The sequence below is a fragment of the Archocentrus centrarchus genome, chromosome 11 (assembly GCF_007364275.1).
Source record: "Archocentrus centrarchus isolate MPI-CPG fArcCen1 chromosome 11, fArcCen1, whole genome shotgun sequence".
In the NCBI taxonomy this organism is placed as follows: domain Eukaryota; kingdom Metazoa; phylum Chordata; class Actinopteri; order Cichliformes; family Cichlidae; genus Archocentrus; species Archocentrus centrarchus.
In genome coordinates, this window is record NC_044356.1 from 12,563,530 (window position 1) to 12,583,829 (window position 20,300).

General features: G+C 42.3%; 1 protein-coding gene across 1 annotated transcript in view; it reads right to left on the reverse strand.

The window, feature by feature from the left end:
• Nucleotides 1-20,300, reverse strand: part of rbms3 (RNA binding motif, single stranded interacting protein) — a 211,351-nt gene that overhangs the window by 57,612 nt on the left and 133,439 nt on the right. The gene's annotated exons all lie outside the window — the stretch shown is intronic.

Sequence of the window (20,300 nt, forward strand, 5' to 3'; positions counted from 1 at the left end):
TGCATACAAGCACAGTGGCTTTTTTTCTCTGGTATCTGTAGACAAAGAGAGCTTGCGTGCTCCGGATGGCTTGCAAAGCCAGCTGAAAAACATCTTGATCTATGAATGCAAATCAGTACATGTATTATAACACGTCAATTTCAGCCTGTTATACATTCATTTGCTGCTCCGAATTGGACTGTACATCTGTTTGGTCTGAATGGTGAAATCAATGCAGGAATGCTCCATAGTCACAGAGGGGTTGGGTGAAAGGTTTTGCTCAGTGAAACAGCCAGCTTTTCACCATCAAGACAGTTACAAAAGAGGCCTCTCAGAAGGGTTTGGAGTCAAACTGGGCCGGCCTTGCTTTGCTCTCAGAGTGTCCAAAGCAATAAAGAGGGCAAACAGTGGGAACTGTTCAGCCACTTGTACCAAAATATGTCAGTCTGAAAAGATTCAGTGAAAGCAAGCTTTCGACTTCTCAATGACAACTTTAGCTAAAGGTTCCTACGGGTCTCAGAAAAGTCTTAGCAAGGCTCACAGTGTTTTACTGCAAGGACATGTTAGGAGAGAACATGGAAAAGGCAGAAAGAGGACAGTATTTTATTGGAATTCTGCTCTACTCTGATGCTGCTCGAGGGGATCTCTAATTGGATCAACAACTGTCTGATTCCCTTCAGCCAGCTTGACCTGTCTGCCCAGACTGAGGAGGCTGTGTCTTATGGGGAAGAGAAAGAATAAGAGTGCGAGGGAGAGAGAATAAGAGAGACATAGAAAGGCAGACGGAAACAGAAGGTGTTACAAAGGGAAAGCTTTCTAGAGAGAGAGATAAAGGGATGCTAGAAAAACATATGACAGGTGGATAGGACAAGAAGGGTCATGGAACAAAACTATAGCAGTGCTGCATGCATGTCGCCATTGTCAGAGTCAAACAGACAACCTCAGAATGGCTGCCAACCAAGAAAGCAGGCGGCAACAGCTTTCCTACAGGGAGGGATTTGACGGATCCCAGTCGATAGCTCTCACAACTGCCATGCTAGCCTTGCATCCTTCAGCATGGAAATGAAGACAGTCTGCCAACCGCTTTGCTGACAGGGCCGGCACACATGGCTCAATGACACAGCCCGATAAATGGAGCGGGCGCTGAGAGGAAAGCATGGCAGAGAGCGACACAAAGAGGAAAGGGAGATAGATGGAAGGACAGATACAGTGTCATAGACAGACGACGAGACAAGAGGGGATGATGACAGGAAGAGACAGAGGGGAGAGATTCACCGAGTTAAGAAGTGACAGGCACAGTCCAGTTTTCACTCTTCCAATCCATACTGTATAGCCCATCTCTCTGAGTGGGATGAGCATAGGGAGAAGGATGTCAACAACGGCTTGCTTCTCACCCTGCATCTACTGCACATGCTCAATGGCTATTGATCAGCTCTTGCTTAGACTTCCATAGAGGGCTTCTGCAGCACGCCATGCAGTTCTGGTCTGAGATGATATTATGGATTACGGGAAGGGAAATGGAGGGAAGAGCCCTGGATGCGGGCGGTAGAAGCCTGATCGATGAGCTATTGCACACTTAACAAGAGTAATGTTATGTAGGGAGTCTCTGACATGCTAATCCATCTCTCACTCTCTTTGTCCATCTCCCTCAATCGCATTTCTCTCCGTCGTCGTTATCTCCTGTCTGCATCTCTCTCTCCCTTTCTTTTTCTCTGTCCTTCTCTCTTCTGTCCATCCATCCATCTATCCACTGCAGAGCACTGATTCCAGACCAAATTTAGACAAATAAACAAAGCTGATGGATGAGACGACCTCCGTGTAGGTCTGGCACTGAGTCAGTTTCTAACACAGCAGACAACTCGAATCGACTGAAACCATCTCGTGGTAATGGGAATACAAAATGCAGTTGCTAAGGAATATGCAGAAATCAATGTGAAATGATCTAACAGAAAGGTGAACAATATTCTGCTTAAACACTGAGGTGTAATTATTTTAGCGGCTGAAAATATGGGTTGAATATAATTGTACTGACACTAGATTAGTCTGCTTTTACATAAAATTTGAGAGCAGCAAATGCAGCGAAGAGCCAAACAGGAGGTGGGTTTCCAGCTGCTAGCCGACTCCTGGGAGATGTACCAGCGTAACGAGAACTTGATTTTAGCTTAATCAGCTAATTCCACTCGCTATTCCCGACACTAAGGTTGCCATGGTGAGTAAATAACTTACTAGAAACAACGGAGCAGACAGAAGTTTGCGAGTGAGGGAGTCGAAGTTATGCGCATGTGTGTGTGCCAATTCTAACGAATGGCTCACAATTCTGCATCCATGTATTGAAATAACATTTATACAGGCAAACAGTCCCCACTGCATTCATTCCAAATGCCATAGTTGAGGGTTACTGGGTCCTGCCGTCAGCTCCAGTGTTTAAGTGGAGGTGGCAGATGTTTCTAATGTTAAAGCCACACATGCTGCTCTACGCTGCCAACATCTTTGTTTCTGCAGTAGGTCTCAATATCACTCCCAACTTTACACAGCTGGCCAGGGCGGCAATTACAGGAAAAGTGGTCACAAAATTGTAAGACTAGGGTATGAAACTGAAATTACTATTTGTAGAGTGGATTTGAAAAAAGATCCTAGAAAATATGCACAGGGCAACTTGAGTCAGTACGTCAGATAAAGCTGCAAGTGAGTAAAATAAACTGGTGTTAAAGATATTAATGATGTACTATTTTTCCAAAATGCTACATCACTTGTTCCCCACAGAACTGATGACACAATGAAGCAAGCTTTGGGAGAACAGACCTGATTTTTTTTCTTTTTTAATGATTTATGATATGCATGAGAATCTAAACATGTATTTGAAGCTAAAATTACCCTGAAAATTTTCCATTGGCCCGTATTGCCATCTAGACTGAGTTTGTGTGAGTTGCCCAGCTTTGGAAACATTGGCTGTTGAGATATCGGCCTTCACTTAACTATAATGCATAGCACTCATAAAAAACTACTTACACCTGTTTATTAGCATTTTAAGGACTTTTTTTTTCCTAGTTTTTGCATCTGCTAATCAAAACTATCAAGCTAGCAAGCTAAGATTACAGCCCAGCTGTTGAAGAATGTCATTAATGTCTACATCCTGTCATAGTGTCACTAGTATGAGTTCTAATTACATGGGCCAAAAAACTGTATGGCACCCATCTGGCAACCACTGGTGGTGAAGGAATAATGTGTATTCCCCGACCAGTTGGTGATCGGTTGCTGCGAAATTGAATGTTAAAGCCCCATTCACACAGACCGGTTAGAGACCACCTGGCAGCCACTGGTTGCTAGGATAAAGTGTCTATTCTGTGATACACTGGTTGCAGGAGTTTGCTGGGAGTCACGACATGAACCCGATCACAAAGAGGTACACAGTGCTGCGCAGAAAACCTTTAACTTTACTCTTTACTTTGGTCACTAGTAGATTGCATCAAAGATGCTGATGTGTCTGCAAACACTCAAACTACTCACCAAGTGGTAGTGAAACCATGAAAGAATAATGCAAAGCGGAAATAAAGACCGTTCACCATCAAATAAAAGTTGCATCTTTTGGAATGTGTTGGTGTTCTCACTTTCTGGTTTGCGTTGTACGTTTCTAAGTTTCACTACAGCTCAGAGAGTAAGTGTTTGCAGACAAGTTGGGGTCTTCCATGGAAACTACAGGTGACCAAAGGAATCACAAGGAGTTGTGCTTCAGCATCCTCTCTGCAACCACTTTCACCTGGCATCAGCAACCACTTGCCAACTGGTCAGGGAATGCACATTTTCCCATAGTGAACAGAGGTTTCTTCTCTTGCTGTAGCTGCTTTCTTTTCATTCTGCAGTGACATGGCTGGTGGTCGTAGTTCTGTAAAATTTTGTGGAAGAAACTAATCACAGCAAGGTTTCTGGATTTCACTGAGTAAGTGGGTCATGATTTTCAGAAAGACACTGCTGGTAAATTTTTTAAAACTATTTTTTTGGTGCTTATAGCGCCGCACGGCAATTACCATTTAGTTCCACTATCCTCAAGAGAAGGCAGACATTTCTAGAGCCGATATCTTCAAAGCTGGGCGACACACATTAAAATATTCTAGATGGATCAACGGCACTACAGGGCTCAGGACAATTATGTACACTTAGGGTGAACTCTCCCTTTAAAGGTTATATGGTTATATCAGCATAAATGAATGTCTTTATTGTCATTGCATGGTCACATACAATGAAATCTACTGTCTCTCGTAAAAGAAAAACTGTTGCCAATCACACACGCACACACATATAATAATGCTTGATTAAAACTTTCAGCATTAAAATATTAACCCAGCGTAAAAAATTACAGTTTTAGGGAATTAATAAGTACGCCTTCTCTGGCTTGACCTTGTGGTGTGAAACTAGTTCTGGACTGTGAAACTGCCCTTTTTTGGCTGTGCCAGAAGGACACAAGAGTAGCTGTTGCCGGACTTTGCCTGTGGGGGTTGACTTGTGCTTCTATGCTTTGTGTCACTGCCTGTGTGGGCAGACAGTGAAACTAGCTCTGTCCCTGTTAGCAGAGTATTATAACACTGCCAACGCCTCCAGTGACCCGTGAAAACTCCCATCTATAGAGATGAATCATACAGCGCTTTGTAATTCAGCTGAACTGCCCATCTACCAGACCTACAGCAAATATTTCTGAGTATATATGACACTGTATCAGAATCAGAATAAAACAATTTAAGCTCTGACGGTACGCCTTACAATCTGTAATGTACTCTGTATTGTTCTGTGAGGAGAGGTTTCAGTTTCTTGTAAAGGCGTCATCGTTTGCATCGAGCATTAAACCTGAATGCACACTAGCGTCTTATTCAGCTTTACACACTTTCCACGTTATCATAAAAGCAAAATTATTTAGGTTTATTTTATCAAGGCGAGGTTTTGCTGAACGGGTTATTTTTCAGTACCGCTCTGCTTGACATTCACAAAGTTACTCATACTCACACTCGGAGTGCATTACAAACAGTCCTCTATTATTGGGCAGTCTAAAACTCTGAAGAAAAAGTGGATGTTGGCTGTTTTTCTAAATAACATCTTGCCTCTCAGAGAATTTCCCTGGTGGTCCACAGACCCAAACTTCTGGTTCTCTTATTATAAGCTTATATAACTTTTAGGTTACCGTTGCCTGAGAACTGCTAACAACATTTGAACATAAGCAGAAAAAATATGCTGCAAATGAAAGAGAGCCACATCAGTTAGAGTAGCACACAAAAGGCAGTGTGTCTGTTAACTAGGTTTCTACCGCAGGGGCTTCCAGTAACAACGGTATGGACAGGAAAGAAAATGAAATTACAGCACAATAAATGAATTATCAATAAAAAGCCTCAATACTGTATCTGAGGGAGGATCAATATGCCACAGCCGGGCTGCAATCTGGGCCCAGGGCTGAGGGTAGCCAGATCAATAATGTCACTGGGGGTGATTGACGATCAATGCTACCAGTGACATTGATTTATGATCAATGAAAGGAGGGCGCCCGACTAATAAAGGGGGGAACGGGTGTAGGGGAAGTGTGCATGGGGGATTCCATAGAGTCCCCTGATTGGGGATCGATGAAGAGTGGCACCGTGGCTGATTAGGGATCAGGCCGGTCTCTGGCAGAGGAAGGCGACTATGTGTGAGAGGATTTGGTCGGTTGCGTGGAGACCGGCTTGTCTGAGCTGAGCAGAGCTGCAGAGACTGTAATTAAAGCTGTGCTGAAAGGAGCTTTCCACTGTTTGATAGAAGCTGCAGGTGCAGCTCTTTCTGCTCTTTCACTTTCAAAAGAGCAGCCACGCACACGCACCCACACAAGTACAGTATACACTCTTTTATGCTCACTCACAAACATACAGAACACACATAACCCCCCCATAAAAATCTGTTACCATCACTGACATCCTCGTTCTCTTTTGGCTTGTTTTCAGCCATCTTTAAGAAATTATCATTGCTTTTAGGTTCTTGCTGCTAACCCAAATGACTCAAGTACCACTTCTGAAAAGAATGAATTAAAAGTGTAGCAGTCAACCCATTTTTTTATCATCTCATTTCATTAGCATAATTATCTAGCGCAGTCAGTTGCAACTTGTGCTATATTTGACCTTTTTAGCTCGTCTCCTTCCACATTCGGGTGATATTGGAAGTGCAAGTAACTTTGTAGCATTTTTTTTTTAATATGGTATATGTGATGTAGTTACAATAGTCATATTTGCTCTAAATTACTGTAAATGAATGTCTCACTTCTGTTAAACATAAATGTACAAATGCAATGGTACATTTATTTAAGCCTTTGCGACACTGATGTTGTTATATACATACTTAATATACTACACCTACTGTAAATTAAGTGTAACAGCAAAAAAAACCTGAGTGGGCCTGATAGACTCGTTGCCATGGTCATGAAACTATTAAATCTCACTTCTGGTAGATTTTGCATTATTTAACCTTATGCTCTGCACACCAATATACTTTCATTTTTTAAATTACATACACTGCCCTTTTGTCCTTAATAAATATATTAATAAAAAAAATCTATATATATACTGCATGCTTAATAATTCTCATAAACACTGAAAACAAGAGTAGGCACATATGCAGACCCATGTATGTAAAAACTTCAAACAGCTCATCAGACATTTCCAAGACTCACAGTTCATTCATTTCTTAAATATTCCCTTTGTTCTCAAGCAGCGTTCACACTAATTTTCCTCCGTCCTTCCAAAAAAAGTTGCAAAGTGGCATCTTCTTTGGGCTCACTGAATCTATTGACCATTTTCCAAGGAAGCAGCAAATTCTGCTGGCTTGAATAAGTAAATATTGCATGTACTGAACAGATTTGGATTTTAAATTGAAGATTGTACTACTAAAGTAAATTAAACAGACTAAGCAGCCCACCTTTTTATTTCTGCTGAATTATACAGTGTATGCTTTGTATGTGCACATTTGTTTTTGGCATGAATATTAATATTTTCTTTAAAGACCCCCCCAAAAAAACAAACAAACAAACAAACAAACAAACAAACAAAAAAACAAAAAAACAACAAAAAAACCCCCAAAACAAAAAAAAACAACCCCCCCCCCAGTATTTTGGGTGAAAATAGCTCAGAAAGAAATAGATTAAACTTAAACCAAAAGTTGACCCTGCTTCTTTCCTTGTCCAGGCTTTACGTTTCCCACTCAGGCACTGTCTCAAAAAACCCCACACAAACACACAAAAAAGACAGGAGTTTGATAACACTTGAGGAAAATAAAAATACACAGCAAACTCCTATAATAGCTATGCTACGGTCCCTTTGAGACAGCAATATCGGAACGAGAGAGAAAGGTTGACCTGTGTAGAACAAGTCTGAGTAAGTCCTTGCCTAAACATCTCAGACGTGATGAAAGGCTTTGTTTTTCTCAGCCTGCGTTAATGGGTCCCAATCGATGTGGGAGAGCTGTGTGTTTTTTTTTACCTCCACATGTCCTGACCCTTGGGGGGAACACAGGGAGGTAATGTGGGAGGGGAGAGTTATTGACACACCACGTCGATATCACCAGGGTTCGCAAACAGCGGCGCTTACTTAAAGTTGAGGCTGGCTATCAGGGACTCATCAATGCAGCATCAAGGACAGAAGAACCGTGCAGGAAGTGCTGGCAGTTAGTGCAGACTGTAAATTAGCAGTAAGATATAAAACAAATACTGATGTGAAACTAATGACACTCATCAGTGCTTACGATTCTTCCTTCCAAAACTACCCACCTGTCTCAGACACACATGGCGACGCATTCACCTCGACAATGCCAAGAATGTGAGGCGGCGCAGCACTGCTGCAGAGGCAAGCACATCCCCACGCTGGCTCTCATCTGTCACCCACAGCAACTAGCCCGCCAGTCGCCATGATGTGCAGCCTAATTGGGGGAGCTGATGAGGTCTGATGAGGCCAGTACTTATTGAATTCCCCGGCCTATTATATGGATAATGCTGGAGAGGAGCAGCCTCCCTCTCCTTTCCCATTCTCATCCATTCACTGTCCCAGCAGGGAGCTGCTGGCTAATCCTTTCTTGTTTATAATGGCTGAATGAACGGAGGGGATTTGGACACGATTTCCCCTCGCTAGCACACATCTAACACTCCCCAGTGTTGATTTTACCTCATAATGGGTCTATTGGACAAGTTAACCAGATCCCAACACCCATCTCAACCCTCTTGCCTGTCTTTCTTCTTCCTTTTCTGGGAGGAGGGACAGGGGTATTGTTGAATAATTAGACTTTGAAATAAATGTTATTTTCTCTTCCTCTGCTTTTTCAAAAGCAATTATCAAACATTCAGCGCGTGGCTGTACAGTATTCACTGGTTTACAATGCGTGTGTGGGGAAAAAAGAGAGAGAAAGTGTCAAACAGAGTGCAGCGAAGAGAAGGGGAAAAAAAAAGCAGAGTAACGCAGAAGTTGGAGAACAGATGGCTAAATGGCAGGACAACAAACTTTTAATTCTGTGCGTCAGGCTGGTGAAAGAGATGGAGACCGTGAAGTCACAGAGGGGTGCCAAGAATACTGCTCAGTGTGGGACAGCACATCAAATTGCATTAGCACTGAGGAAAACTCGGTGATTAATGCCTTTGCTGCACAGCACTGTAAAGCATCTGAATTTCAAATGTAAAGTTTCTATGGAAAAATTATGCATCTAGGTGGTAGGACATTCATCAGTACTGGCTACATTGTGAGGAGAATCCAATAAAGCATATTTACTCAGATTAAGACTGCCACAAGAACAACAAACAAGCAAATATCTGACTTATTCTCAAGTGCAGGTACAATAAGAGAGTGTCACATGCTTATATTATATATATATATATATATACACACACCCAAACAACAAATCAGTTATAGCCCTCAGACCTTACCCTTAACAAAATAAACCATACACACCTTCCACTGTGTTACTAGTCCACTGAGTAAACAGTGCTATCTAGAAAAACAAAAGGCCATATTTATAGGGGTCAGTTGTTGCGGCCTTACAGATCAGGGACCATACTGACGAGGAGGGCCATTAAGGGAGCAACATTTAAAAGCTTACATGGAGAAGGTACAACCTGGAGTTCACCAGGGGCACAGCAAATCAATATTAGCTCAACTTCAAAATCTGCTGTATAATCCTTGATCTCCAAGGCCATTTGCTTTGCTGCCTGAAATTGGATACACCATGACCCCCCACCCCCACACACACACACACACCCGACTGCTACGCACAACCCACTGTGCGCTCCACAAATAAGACATCCTGAAAAATTGATCTGGATGCATCTGCAGCAAGATTATGTCTAGGGCTAAGAGAGAGATATGACTAGCTCAAGGTAATTGATAAAAATGTGCATCTGTGTGTAAGAGGATCAGGATGGGGCCCGGCAAATGTAGCAGTATTATCATAGCCACATCGCTACCATCCAGAAGACTGCTGCAGCAACATCTCAACAAATGTTAAAGGCTGGTAAAGGGCCCATACCGAACGACTCTACTGTAGGTATGATTAACAACGACATAAGGATAATAGGTTTTCTTTGTTTATTTTGCCTGAAAGCAATGATGCCTTTTGTGGTATAATACATTTTCTTTGACAAATGACTTGAGTAGCACATAATGGAATGGCTTTGTTTGATTTATTTTTATACAACCATATTTGTCTATTTTAAACATATCTGTGACATTTTATTCACCAAAAATTGTTTAGATTTCGCTAAATCCATCTTTCCCATACAGCCCAGGTTCCCATCTTTCCTCCAACAGGCAGTTTCAGAAGCAATTTATGTAAAACTTGCATTATTCATGACCACCTACTTCGATTGGCTGCATTCACTTCTAGCCAATTGGAATATTACCTAATGGATAATGGAAATTTCCTTATGTGGCGTCTCTACCCCCAGAGTAATGGTTACAGCTAGAGATCACATATGGGGGTCTATGAACCCATATGATCATGAATGGGAAGGGGGAAAAACCTGCACCTACACAGTGGAGACTTCAGAAAATCATAAAAGTGCTGCAGCTCTCAAACTTTTTCCAACATTACCCAGCAAAGCTGTATGCAAGAACACAAAAGCCCATCTCCCTGGGATCGAGCATTAAACCACCTTTACCGTGCTAGCTCCCTCGTGCACATCCAATGTCTGATTGCTCCTGTATGAGAGCAGTACAGGTAACTGTCCTGACTGAGGCAGTAGATGTCATGCGTACTGTCTCTTGCATGCTCAATTCAGGCAGCAGCCTAATCTAAACCAGTAGCATGAATACATCTAATACCCACTAGCTGGTCCTGACTCTCCCAGCATGGTCCAGAGTCCATGAGCAAAAACTGTTTCTAGCCAGAATTCAGCACTACTTGCTGATTACAGAAGGAAGATTGTCTCCGAAGATTAATATCAGCCATCAAAGTCATATTTCTTTTAAATTACTTTTAAGATGGAGGAACAATTACTGCTCCCTCTTAATACAGGAATTTCAAAATTAAAAGATACAAAAGAACTCGGTTCCAAGAGATATTATAGTCAATTTATGGCACACGATTCCCATTCCAGTGATTGCAAACATACAGTACAGCTATTGAATGCATTGCTATATTAGACTAAATGGCAACGGAGAGCTGATCAGCTCCATAAACAGATTCAAGGTCACTAACAGTATGACCAGTCACAGGTTACATTTTAGGTCAGTGCAGCAAGCAAAAAATCATTACTGACAGCTAAATGTTGGATCTTGATTAACAGGCTTATGGGAACTGGTAAGTAATTTTTCACTAAGAGTTTTGTTTTAATTATTCAGTATTATCGCACTACACATTTATGTAGGAGGAAACTTTTTCTTGAACTTTTACAGTAACTCTAAATGTTTTAGCTCCTCTTAAATGTTTGCTAGCATTCTTTCTTGTGCCTCCTGGCAGGTGAAACAAAACAAACAAAACATTCGTCTTCAAGAAAGAAGCAAAATAACACTTACAGTACTTACGATTGTGTAACAAGCACAACACGAGAAGTGAGATTTGTAGGCAGGGTATATCTTTTCCACTGTTAGTGCGGGCTACATGATTTTTATTCCCGTGGCAGTGTGTATTGCTAGAGTGGCAGTTGTTGGACTCTCTGAGGCCTTTAAGCTCACTGTTTTCCCTCTATTACTTGTGCCCGGTGGGGGCACAGACAGTTGTAGCGAGATGCGGTGCAGCACAGCAGGGTGGTCCCCAGATACCACAGATTCATACTTTCCACCTGACGCACAGGATAGAGAGAACAGAGAGCTGGCAATTACCAGACTTCTCTCTCTATATATACTGCAATCCTGGCCAGCTCCGCTCTGCTGTACTCCACTCTGAAGGCTGTCTCAGGGCCAAGCTGGAGGTAATGAAAGCAACACACTCCTAATGGACTATTGATGTGTGTGTATTTGTGGGTGTGCGTGTGGACGTACGAGAGGAAAGCAGGGAAAGAACAAAGGAAGGAAAAAGAAACTGTAAGAAATCATTCTGCTGGCATATTCACGCTCTTTCCTGTTGTGCATCGTCTGTGTCTATGTTTTTGCTGTGGCAAAAATTGAGCATACATGTCTGTAAGCTACTGTAAATCATATATAGGCTGAAAAGCAGCAGAAATAAACTACTAGTGTGATCCAACGGCACGACCAAGATGTGTTGTGCTTCCAGCAAGGGAAGCAGGGAGAGACAGAGAGACACTGTGTCTGAGACATGAGGTCACTGAGAACCAGGTGTGTTTCCATCGTCCTTCAGCTCCAACACCGACAGGCAACTCTCATATAAATACACTCATATACGAAGGAAAAGACACAAATATCCCCGGGTGACAATAAATAAATAAATATGTGGTAACTCAGACACCTTCACAGTAAATTTCACCAAATGGAACATGTCCCACTCCTGTTAATGGTCCACTGGCAGAGCATGTAAGGTGCATTCTTTTTTTTTTTTTTTTGCGTGTCTCTCTGTGTGTCCCCTAACCTACTGGCAGGCAATCGGATGAATGAATGGGCGTCCACTCCTAGAGGTCCGGTGGCACAACAAAAATAACTCTGCTGACCACAGTGACCTCTGCCTGTTCCCACACAGCCTGCGTCCTGTTCTAATGGAGGCCCGTGCTCTATTTTGGGGGCAGCAGCTAGATTTATCTCACTGCCCTCTGTGTCCTGGGACGGTGACACTGACGGGGTGTAACTGATGCCTGCTGCTGCTGCTTTTTTTTTTTTTTTTTTCTCTTTCTGCTTCCCTGACGCAAGCACACGCAGGATAAGAAATCAAGTCAATTCCGGGCACCCAGATGACCTGGCTGTACGTCACTATCTGTATCCATTTTCACATGCACCTTAAAAAAGCGCTGGAGTAGAAAAAAAGAAAGTTGTAAAGGATCGGCCTTGTGTTGTGATACTCTAGACTGATAGTCCGATGCTTCATAAAGACGGGCGCAGGAGATGGAGAGCAGATGACAAGAGAACCACAGAAAGCAAGCCTGCTGAAATGCTTGCATACCACAGAGACCTTAGAGCATGATTATCCTTCCTAGCAAACTTAATCTTGATTCTGGAGGATGGGCAGGCTGGCCGGAAGGCTGTGAGCTCAGTGACCTACTGTATCTGCTGAGAGGCTGAATATTATTCTTTGCAAAAGAAATATGTTGCCTCAGGTCCTGCATTAGATTAAGTTGACTGATGGCTAAAACCTGGAATCTAGGGATCCCTGAATATAATGTGCACATCACAAAACCTTATTCCCAAAGTGGTGGAGATCTCAGTTTGGGTTAGAGGGCAGAAGAAAAAGAAAAAAAAAAAAAAGAGGCTTTTGCTTATGGCAGAACATTCTGATTTCAGAGCCTGTGAGAATAACATTTAAAGGACAAACAAATAAGAAATGCTCCAACTCAGAAAAAATGTGTTATTGGGTAAGAAACTTAACCAGTACTTAGTCTCCCAACTATGCTTCATTGCACAATGCTAAGCTTAAAAATACAAACAAACTTTGTTTAATAATACAGAGACATGATGCATTTTCTCAGGTCCTTTAGTAATTTTAGCAACCTACAAAACAATGCATTTGCATTGCGTTTGCTGCACTTTGCTCTTACTTGAAATTGGAAACCCACAGGACGAGGATGACTTAAGATTAAGCCCAAAGTGCTTAAAGGAGCAGCTCTCTGACTTGAATTAAGTCAGCGTGATAACGCATCAGCAGTGTGGAGGCAATTCTGCTGCACCGAAACACAATCTGGCCAATCACACGCACAAACAGGCATTACTTTTTCCACACAAATGTTATATTTCTACAGTTTACCTTGATATAAAATGAATACCATCATGATAGCTTTCAAGAGTTGATAAAAATTACAAATAAATTCACAAATCTACTGGTTAAACAACCCTTCCTGAACTATATTTCATGACCTCATATCCCTAAAAAACATTTCTCCACCAATATTATAAATTTTGTGATTATTTCATTTAATCCTGTGACTTTTTCTTTTTTTTGTTGACAATTTCTTATTATGTAGTTGCTGTTCTTAATCACTTCAAAATTTTAAATGCACAATCTTAGTTTAATCAGGTTTACTTGCTTTCATTTCAGTTTTATATTAGCATTATAATTTTATGACCGTCTCTCTTGCGATCGCTCCTGCTTTGTGGAGCACATTGTGCTCCCACCTGGAATGAAATGTGCTATAAACAATAAAAGTTTTGCTCGCTTGCTTTAATGTTTAGCAGCTACAGTTGTCATTATCACCATCCCCGTCAGTCTGTTAGTATGCTTACGCTTTCTCATCAGCAAACCTGATATACTTAAAAGCTTGCAAATTTGATTAGACTTCAGAAAGAGAGAGATGTTTCCATTTAAAGAGCCACGTCACTGGCACAGCTTTTACCAGCTAATTTTCTAATGACGTTACACCCCTAAAGATGTATTCTCAACCATGTTCACTATAGCTTTGGTTAGAATTTTATTTCAACCTTGTTTTTACTCCACTTTGATGTATAACCTACAGAACTCTAAACTTCTGACACGACTGGCAGCTGCCCACACAATGAATCCACAGGATAACAGAGAGGCAAACACATCAATGAATAGACTGAACACATGTCAACCAGAGAACAGAGGAAAAACGCTCTTTATAAATAAAAGAAGCCTCAGGTGCTTATTTTGCTTGCATTAAATATTGTGTCCACTCAGCTGTATCTGGCAACATAGATGAGCATTAGGGACGTCTGAGCAGGAATGCACGTGATGCGAAGAATAGCAGGCTGAAAGGAGGGGAGTACGTGCAGAGAGAGAGCGAGGGATGAAAGACGCTGGCGGCAGGGCAGATAAGAGAGGGAGGGAGCCATGAGCGAGAGTATAAAAGCAAGGGCAACAAAAAGTGCAAGGAGAGGTGTGAGCGGGGTGAGAGGGAGGAAAATAGAAGGGGATCAACATCGTGGACAGCTGGGCCAGGGTCACGGCGGTCAAGCTCAGGAAGCGGTCGCACAGTCAATGTCAGCCTTTCATCTCATCTGCTGGATGCAGCAGCCTAAACTTTACTCAAATTTAACCTTCCAAAAGGCACAGGTTGATCCAACTTTCATTCCTTTCTCTTCTGCTTCATGCACCACCCATCACTTTCTTCCCCCTCTGCCCTTTCCCATCTGTTCTCTTTTATCTTTTTCGCTTATTCTTGTCACATTTCCTCAGCTCCTAATCTATTTCTTTCCATTGCACTCCTGCTATATTTCTCTCTATTACTCTCCATCGTTAGGTATCTTTTTTTTTTTTCCTTCTCATGGTAACTCTCCTTCATTTTGTCTCCCTCCACATTAGATGTGGCTGAGTGGAGAGCAAAGTCAATTGTTCCCGCCTGAACCCCTCCAGGAGTCAGAGCTCCTCTTCTTTGCCTAAACAAACTTTGAAGCCAATCAAAGGGCTTATATCATTTTCAGTGGAAGGGAACAGAAGCAGGTGAATACTTTATATTTCAGTGACAGATTCACTTGGAGCAGCTCCCCTCTCCTCCTCCTGGCTGCTAACCGTTGGCTTTGCTCATGAATGATACAGTTCAGTGGCAAAACAAACAAAGCGTGACAAATCCAGATTATTGTCTGTAGGCGAGATAAGGTTATAATGAGAAAGTGCATCGGGGGAAATTGATCCTTTTTCAGGAAGCTGTCTGATTTACTGGGCATGCCAATAATAACTTCCTGTGTGTCCTGCCTCTAATGGGAGGAGGGTGAAGTCAGAGGTGGTGGGTGGAAGGTTCATGCTAAGAGGACAGGTTTCATTATGATGCAATATCCTGAGGAAAGCACTGAGGTTTTGCGGCTACTTATTATCTGTGGCAGCGTATATTGAAAAGCTGTCTGATTGCCACTGAGGATCACATACAGAGACAGAACTATGGCCGGCTTACACTGAGTGACAGCAGCAGTAAATGAATCATCAATACATAATGGATTTGACCTTTTTGTTTTCTGTCAAAAAAGAGGAAGGACAGCATCAGCTACAAACAATCCACAGATCAGAAACCACATATGACTCACAGATGCATCATGGGAAACACGTGCTCTTGTGTACTTGGAAAGGCAGCCATGTCTGAGACATCCTGACAGCCAAGTCGCCAACCTACTTGGCTGCACGTTAAATCTACACGCCATAGGGGAGAGAGATGAGGCCCGCCGACAGGCCAGTTATTAGCCAGGGGAGTGTGGGAGGGATGGCAGAAATTAACATAGATTACTCAAGTATGACTGACAGTTTCAGAAGGGCTTTTTGTGACTTACCAAGTGATTTGGGACTTGCCTTAATTCAGTGAGGGATGTTTTAATACCGTGGGCTGTCTCTGCTATCTTGGCACTGTTGCCTTGGTGAGGATGCCAACAGGGAGGAAATTTTTTTTTTCTGCAACTGCACCCCCCAGCAACAACTCCCCCCAACCTCAGCCGCACAGGCCCTGTGATCTGCACATAATGATGGGAAGTGTTGGCGGGCCAGCATTCGGTTTTCTGGTCTGTCTTTTTGTCTTTACTATGTTTTATTTAAAGGGTGCTTGCCAAAGAGTGCACCCTGTATTCTGTCTGCTGTTATCCTGACAGTTGTGGTGTTTCTACAAAAGCCTGGGTGTTATTTAGATCTCTGACAGAACAGGGAAATAAATCATCAAATTGGATATTTGATCAGTATTCTGAAATACATTTAGGAGGGTGGGAAGAGCACTGGTACTTGCCATAAGCATCCTTGAAGAATATGGCTTTTACTGTAGGCCTAAATTAACCTCTTCTGTGTGACTGAGTACTTTGACAGACAAAGTGAGGCAAAGTGAGAACTTGGACAGACAAAGACAGCGACTGACAGAAATGGCATAAACAGACAGAGAAAAATGCCAGCGTCCTGTTAAAAAAAAAAAGAAGCTTGTACATATTGCATGTTTCCGCTTGGTTCCATCTCCCAGGGCCACTGTGGCTGCTTCCTGATGTGGTTTTCATTATTTATCCAGCATCCATTGGACAATATTGGAGCCGACTCTCAGCTCTGCTGCCATATTGGCAGAAAGACAACGGAGCGAGCAACAACAGCGGAAGTGAAAAGGAAGAAGCTGCAGTGTTACTGCACATTCAGTCTGGATTGAATCTCCGTTTGCACAGTTAGACTTCCAAGCAAATGCTAGATTCATCAAAGTCTGGTGCTGCCATGTTCCAGTGCTCAACACTACTTGCATGTAACCCTTCTGAAAACACAGCTCATTGTTTATCTAACTATGGTTTGATCATTGACACCGAAATTAAGTTAACACACACACACAAAAGATGCAATTCAGTGGAGCAGGTTATCAATTTTCTTTCTGCTTTTGCAGACACAGAGTAAGGTATGTACATGTGATTACTCACCTGCCAAAAACAAACAATGGCTAATGTATCTCTGGTTTGAATTACATTTACCATAGGGTGTCATCTCTAAGCTGTTTAATGCATTGTGGGACGAAGGGCTTTAATCAGCGAGGCTCAGTGGAGCCAGAGGATTAAATCACTTTTTATCTGCGCTTCCTTTGACTTTCCCAGTGCTCAGGGTTGCAGTGTAAATCATAATGCGTCCCTATTGGGCTCACTTCAGTATAGTTTATAGCTGTAGTCACATTTCATAAATTCCATTTATTTTGTTTATTGAGTAAATCCACATCCACTAAAAACAAGGATAACTCTTTATTCTCACCTCCAACTAAAAAGTTGACCATTTCTCAGAAAGGAGGAGACTGTGCGTCTGCAGGATTCAATCCACTGATTTCTGTCTGCAGCCCATCACGTGTTCATTTATATGTCCGGCATCGGCTAGATGTATCTGAAAATGTATGTCTGTTGATATTTGAAATGACACACACACAGGCTGTATGTTTTAATAATAAAGGAAGGTTCTTCATCTATGTGCATGTGTCGTGTATGAGTTTATATTTGTCTGCGCATATACACTATGTACGCTCAGAGCCGGCAACAGCGACAGGGAGAACGCCTGCCGCATTGCACAGAATAGCTAAACAGCTGTGGTGCTCCATCAGGGCTATCGATCATGTCCCTCTCTCTGAATCACAATCAGACGTGGGCAGAGCAGAGCGGCTAGAGCAGGCCTCAGTAACTGGTTTGTTGGACGACTGCTATGCACCTCTCATATCAACCAAGCCTCACCAAACAAACCTGATCTGGATTGCTGATTAGGTGCATCTATATGCGAGTACTGTGGCACGCATTTCTGTAGAACTTGCTGGAACACACACACACACACACAAGTATGCAGTTCAAGTTTTCGGCATGCAACATGTCTTCTGGTAATTTAAATTCATGCAGATAGAAACAAAACACTACCTCTTGTTTAACGCACTTATAAATCATCTCTGAGATCCAGAGAAGATGGCATTACCAAGGATCAAAAACGCATTCATTTGTGTGTTTACATAGCACATGTGGCTGTAGCTCATAGAAAATTACATAGAATTTCTTTCAAAAACCTAATGGGAAGAAAAGGGAAGCTGTTAAGTATCATTAGCTGCCATCTGCTATCATGTTTTCACACTGCAGATCAACTCAATATCTCATGTAATCACAAGGAAGTCAGATGTTATTGCATTAAAATTTAAGCAGGAAGTGTATGGACTCAGTCTATGGCGCTATTAGCTGCCATCTGTTAGCATCTCCACAATTCCTCCTCCCTGCAATGGTCCATTATCAGTAACTCATGGTTAACTTCCTGCCAATAAGGTGACTTCCTTTTGGTTTGTTTTCACATGGTCAGTTAAATTTAACAGATGACCTGGCACCTGACATTGAGATATTTACTTCCTGGTATGGGACAGCAAGGTTACAACTCAATATCCTTTCTGTATTGCCACTGGACACACCTAGGTAGAGGTAGGCAGCTATAACACGCACGCACACACACGCACACACACACGCACGCACACACACACACACACACACACACACACACACACACACACACACACACACACACACACACACACACACACACACACACACACCTCTTGACACAGTGTGATTGAGTGGCTAAGCCGGAAATGCAGAGGCTTGTCAGATATCAGCTAGAGAAGATTGGGGTGTAAGTCTGATGATTGAGAAATGTGTGCGCGTACATGTGTGCGTGTATGCATGCATTTTGGGAGTGGTATCATAAATGCATTGTGTATGTTTGAAAGTATGTTTTAAACACTAAATGGTGGGAAAAAAAGTTTCTCATTAGCATTATATGGATGTTGACATTCCACTGAGGTCAAAGTCAGTGGTGTGTGACCATATTTGTGCTTATGTGGTTTGTGCGTGTGTCAAGGCTCACACAGTGTAACAGTCATGGCTGTCACATAAGCATACTCATGCACTTGCACACATACACACACCCGCGCTCTGCCCGTGCTGTGTGTGGTGGGAGCCCCCCGGGGGGTGCTGCTGAGCTGTCAAAGCAGGATGGATGAAGAAGCTGCCCTGCATAGCAAGGGGCTCTGGGGAAATACCACCAAAATGACACACACACACACGCGCGCGCGCGCACACACACGCAAACTGTCAGCACACAATATGTATGTGTACCCACTTGGAAATGCCGAAATTTAAATACACATGCATGAATCTGAACACGCATGAATTTGAGACCAATACAAATGTTGTGCAAACGGAAACCACATGCACTTCCAGCCCCCCACCCCACACACACACACACACACACACACACACACACAAATACAATTCTACTAAAGGCCAATTCGCTCGCTCTGTGAGAAACAGAAACAGCCCTAGGGTCCTCTGCAAAGGAACATCTGAGTTTTATAACAGAAGAATGTCCAAAAATCTCAATTTAGGAGACAGCAAGTCAACTTGGACTATATCATAGAAGGCTCACACAGATAGAAAAAAAAAAAAGAACAGCTTCATCCCCACCCGAGCCTCATACAAACGGAAAACTATGGGCAAAGTATCAAATATCACAAGGAGCATTAATCCATCTTTATTCATGAACAGAACATCCGAGAGACAGCATTTTAGAATCTGAAGCATACCAATATATTAAACTTGCAATTCAGCTGTTACCTGTCTGCTGCTTACAGAACAAAACGACTGCTTAGTGAAGGTGATATCTGCCTATACGGCTTACCAGGACTACCCTTGGAAAAACCCAGAACCTATTCTAATGGTCATCAAACAACTTCTTTATTATATATTTATTTACATATACTGAGGTGTCAAAATATGTCATTAAAGGTACAGGGGAGGTCATCAAGTATCATCTTTATGTGGGAAAGAAGATAAAAGAAGTTCGGCAAGGTGAGAAACACCAGAATTCAGACAAAACTCTTCTGTGGGTTTTCAATGATCTCCCTCTTTAAATGCATGCACAATATTCACATGCAAGCAGGAACTTGATTAACAATTCAGATGTGCTTACTGTACTGTTGGTTCAGATAATCTAGCCTGTTTATAGCTTCTCTGATCATCTGACTGCTTGTGGGTTTCTCCCCTTCAGGTTGTGCTGTACCACTTCATCAGATTCCCAAATGTCAGCAGTTAATCTTGTATATTGCCATCAAACCTGAGAGAAATGTGGCAAAAACTACAAAAATAAAACCCAAGCTAATAAACCAAAAGTTGAAAGTACTGCATTACTGCGTATCACAAATGGCAACAACTCGAGAAACAATAAAAATTCAGGTGCAGAGCAAGGAAAAAGAAGCTTTTGTAGACCTTTTAGCAGGGACCATAGTAGCACTGAACCAGAGCAGACCTTGTAAACGTAACCATTCTTAA